The sequence below is a fragment of the Syzygium oleosum genome, unplaced genomic scaffold, assembly GCF_021117445.2.
Source record: "Syzygium oleosum isolate NSW1041296 unplaced genomic scaffold, Sole_v2.1 Sole_v2.44, whole genome shotgun sequence".
In the NCBI taxonomy this organism is placed as follows: domain Eukaryota; kingdom Viridiplantae; phylum Streptophyta; class Magnoliopsida; order Myrtales; family Myrtaceae; genus Syzygium; species Syzygium oleosum.
Window position 1 is genome coordinate 2,204,276 of NW_026607528.1, and position 5,320 is coordinate 2,209,595.

Sequence of the window (5,320 nt, forward strand, 5' to 3'; positions counted from 1 at the left end):
TATTGCAATTGGGACGAGTCAGAATAGTTGAGATGATCCACATTTCCTAAAAAAGGTACATAAAGCAGGTAAGCTACCTTTTCTCTTTTGAGATCTATTAGCCAATTTTCATTTGTATTTCCTGTTTGCAATTTCTTTTAAGATTTGTTACCTTTTCATTGTATATCCTGGTTGACAGTTAAATTGTTTTCTTACTTGAATTCAAGGAATCCGTGGGGAAATGTTCGTGGAAGTAAATTTGTGCTTTCGCGAAATGTTTTTGCTCATCATGCCAGTAATGGAAATAGATCAAAAGGCCTTCTGAGGGCACCATTTGTCATTAATCTCCGGGTAAGATTCTTCATCCTCTGCAGAGAAATAAAGATTCTCTGTGTTCGATAGATTCTGGAGTGCTGGAACTACTGAGTAAAAACTGAAGTATAAGGGCATTTGACATGCCAAAGGTAATCATATCAAGAAATGCTTAATGAAGGACCCTGTATGAAGGTCCTTCTGATGTGAGGTTTTAGTTTGCTCTGCGCTCACTAAGCAATTCATGATTTGCATGTTTCAAAGGTACGCTTAAGAATGAATTTATGGTGCAAAAGGAACATGTTGAGAGTGCTCCCTTAGTAAATTAGTGTGCATACACTACTGACTTGGGATAAAATTTGTCCAACCATTGTGTTCTATGCATTTTATCTCACAGAATTGTCTGCATAAGCTAATTAAGGCAATTGTATCAGTTGAGAGGTGCTAAATGCAACTTCTCCTAGCGGTTTGGTCGTGAACAAACTAGGAAACAGGCTAGAAGCAAAACCATTTTGTATTATTTGGATCAATCAAGAAAATAGCAACTCGAATTTTGCTGGCTATGGATCCATGTTCATTTGCTTTGAATCTGGGATACACCTAATAATCCAAGGCAAATAATAGATTAGGCCAAAGAATACTTCTTAATGTTTGTAGAGTTAGTAATGCCATATGTCATTTACCAGATTTGAGTAAAGAAAATAATCAAGATGGTAGACATGAATGAGAATGTCTTTTGACATAATCGGCTGCACTGTGAAATGATCCCTTATATTATGGATAAGCTCTTATTAGAGCATTTACTTGCGGAAAGAAAAACACGCAGGAGGCGTTTTCATAAGTTTCCTGAGGAAACTTTCCTTTATCCTATATGCCATTTGAAAACTGTCTTGCATTCATTATGATACGTGAATAGCACATGACGTTCAGGGAAGAATCATACTATATATCCCACAACAAGCAACTGAAACTGAATTCACTATACAACTTGATCAAAGCTTCTGTGGTCGATGATGTTAGATGCTTATCAGTTGGATTGAAAGAGTTGAAAAAGAAAATTAATATTGAGTTGGACAAACAAAGATCTGTAAACGTTGGGTATTATTAGTAGTTTGCTGATGTTAGTTGCTAGATTGATTTTCAATTTGTTGACTGGCAGGATTTGGTTATTATTCCACCTCTTGTGATGTAATTGCTGAAATATCCGAAGGAGCTTTCGAAAGGCACTTCTAAAAGGAAACAAAGTCATCAAAGGATCAGGAGCTCTACGTCTCTTGGACTTCTCCAAAGGCTGACAATGCATCCTTGGAACGGTAAAGGATGTTCATCTATTTTCATCCCACATTGCTCTGATTACGATCAACAGAAGCATTGTAGAGCTGAAACTGTCCCGTATGATGTTTTTGAAATACCAAGAGTCTAGCCAATTAGTTTGATATAGTGCCCAATAATTTGGAAGATTGTATTTCAATTTGGTATAATAATCAGCACCTGCGTGGAGGTCTTTTGGAGTCTTTATTCACATAGAGTTGTTTGTGATTCAGGTTTGGATCTTCATGCTAAAGTGGAATCTATTCGATGTTTGGCTGCTAAACTTTGTTGGGTTAATAAAGAACTTAGAAGTTCTTACTTTGGGAAGCTGCTGTCAGAGTTGGGTTGGAATGGTTGTATCCACTGCGGTTGGTAGTCTTGGAATCAAAGTTTTGCGAGGTTGAGATCTTATTGCTGTTGATTTTGCTGTCAGAAGGATAGAGGTTGCTGTTGATACCAAATTTGAAAATGCTTCTGGTGTGGACAACAAGGTCGGCAGAGTCCCCTAATGTGCATTTGAGATTGCGATTTGTTTGGGATATTGAAGCTCAATCGTAACAAAGGATCAGCTGTCATGAACATGCAATTTTGGAATCCTACTGACAATTTATTTTTCAAAAATAAATGCCCAATAGTTTGTCATGTCCCTTGTCATTAATTGGAGCGGTTTTCGTGTGGTCAGGTTGATTCATCTTCCAGTTACACTCTGATCAGCTTAGGTTGGTGCACTTCCTATTCTTAGACTTTTCTTGACCTGTCTTGATTCGACAAATTACCGATGTTTTATTCTCTTTTTTTCCCTCGAAATGTTATTTGTCGAAATTCTGATACAGCTTGCATTATATCTAGTTGGATACTGACTGCACTAACAGTAGGATGTCTAAAAATCAGTTCACTCATTTGGCATTGGCTAAGAACGTTCACTATTTCACTCATTTGGCCTTCCATTGATCGACAACCTTTGGTGGCACCAACGCCTCGGATTATGCCTGGTAGGCTTAAAGAGACAGAGGAAGGAGAATCTAAAAATGGATTTAAAGTGTCAAGACAGGGCACAGAAATTACATGTCATTTGTGCTTCAAGCAAGGCCACAACTCAAGAAATTGTCCATTGAAACAAAAGAAAAAGGTAAAGTTCATTCATTCTGCGTTTCTAGTCTCTATTTGTGTCATTATTTTCTGACTTTATTTTCTCAAGTGATCAGGATGAAGAGATAGTCAGAAACCCACTTGTCACAGAGATGCATCATAACAATGCCACCACTCAAAAGGTACTTTTAACCTTGCTTTTAAGTAAATATGTAGTGGAATGATTATAAGTGCCCTTTTAACTTGAGTATTTTTTGGTTCTTAATAGCCTGGATAGGAAGGCAGTCGAGTCATTTCTCGACTAAGAAATACCGACAATGTTGTGGTCAATGCTAAGAAGGTAGAGAGCACAGCTCGCATATTTACCGCTAGTGTAATTAGAGGTGCAGCATTACGGTAGTAAACGAGTTGTTATGTACAGATGTAAAATTTGATTTGATGGTATGCATTTCTTCCGTCCAGCAGCACAAGCAAGACAGTATGAAAAAGAAGCGAGAGAAATGGAAACAAACGGGTGAGCATTTACAGGACATTGTAAGTGTTGGATCAACAAGATATCCAAGAAAGAGGAAAATCAACCAGGAGTAGCTGTTTAAAGAGTTGGAAGTATGATATGTTCTAGTACCTTTTGTTGGTATGATATTCTTCAATTAAAGATCAAGAGATGAAGTCTGTTGTTTACATTTTCTACAAGTGTTTAAGATGTGGGAATGATAATGTTATGACCGCAAGCATTCTGGACAACAGCTTTTTGTGCTTGGGAGTACGTTTGGTATCTGGGAAGAAGTGCAGTTGGCTTATGTTCGCCTTGTCTGTTGGTGCTATAGTGCCCTGTACCCCCAATAACAAGCCAAGCTTGTTTAGAGGTAGGACACGAATTTTCTTTCCAAACAATTTCGACAAATTTTCATTCTAAAAAACAAAAATTTTCTTCGTCAAATAAAAGAATCTAACATTTTCATTCTTAAAAAACTATTTTTCATTGCATAACACGAGCAATTTCATACACATCATCACAAGTAAAATTGGAGATCCTAATCCTTCAACCATTAAGTACTTCCAGTAGTGGAACATCACTCTCATCCAGGTAAAAACCAAAATGAAAATCCATATCCTTCTTTCAGTAACTTTTCCAATTGTTTTTTGCTTTCCCATTCGAGCAATATGCACAATTAAAAAGGAGAAAGATGTAGTCATATTAAAGCAAAAATTCTTATGTTACAGGCTTTCCATCACGTCGATCATCTTTTACCTTGTCAATAAGTCGGGCTTCATTTTTTGATTGGAGAATCGCGATAAGATGAACAAATATATCAATGATTGTATACTTTCCAATTTGAAATGAAACAGTAAAAAGACCAATTTTAACCCATAACTCTGAAAAGCCATTTCACCATATACTATTTAGTTTTTGCCTCGAATAAAACGATATTATATTACCTTATTTTTCATATTGGAAAAAGAAAAAGAGAAATCAACCCACTATTCTAACAAGACAAATGCAATCCATACTCCTCGTTCCTTCTTAATCAAAGATATTTTGTTGTAATATACGTTGGAATAATGGCTTCAGGTTAGGAATACTAAAAGTATAAACACATTCACTTAAGAGTGTGATATAGGAAAGTAATCAAAACTTCATGCAATCCTGATTGAGAAGTAAGATAATCTTTGTATTGTTCAAATATTCATCTAATATATAATTTTTTTAAAATGAATAGCAAAATGTGTAAGGGTACGATTATGACTAAGAATATAATCTGTAAAGCCTGAAACTAGAAAAAAAAATCTCTTAGCATGTTTTTTCACCTTGTCACTATTTAAACCCACTTTATTTTAATAAATATTTAAATATTTTCCCAGAGATAATAGTTCCTTTGCGTGAGATGAAAAGCAGCAAATTGTTGAATTTATTAAAAAAATTAAAAAATCATTGCAAATTCATCAAGAAGTCACATCACCAATTTGCAATTCACACCCCTTCCATCCCGTAATATATGTATGTGCATTAGATCAACTGGGACTATAAACACAAGTACATATAAAAAACTAAAACCTGTGAAAGAGGCTTGCGGCATATTCAAAACCGGTCTGCCTGCGAAGTCCCTATTCATTTGGCAATTAAGAACCCGGAAAATTGCACACTGGCATCGATCTCAGTCTGAAGTTGTCCGCAAATACATCGATGCACGCCGATTTATCATCTTATATAGGGAAAAAACAGAGAGGCTATCCCTGAAGCATCGGACCTCTAGTGAAAGTCCATGTCACAGGGAGGACAACTTTAACTCCTCGTTTGGCTCTTCAGTCAAATAGTATGACTCCCATTCCACTTTCGTATGGTTGTCAGACAAGGCTGCTTTGTGAAAAAGAACTATAAATCATCGTAAGTGTGCCTCCATGTATTGATTTGAGGACCATCTTGCACTCTGAAGAGCCACGACGCTGATACGAGCACTTTGTCAAGTTCCGCATTTCGTCCCTTTGCATAAGTTATAAGCAGTCTAAAAGGGAACTCAGTTCTCTACTTGTGCAAGAAGTACAGATGAACAGCATAAGCTTAATACGTAGTCTAAAAGCCACGTATCAGATGTAGAAAATGCTCAAGAAGTAAAAAGAGGGGATAAGC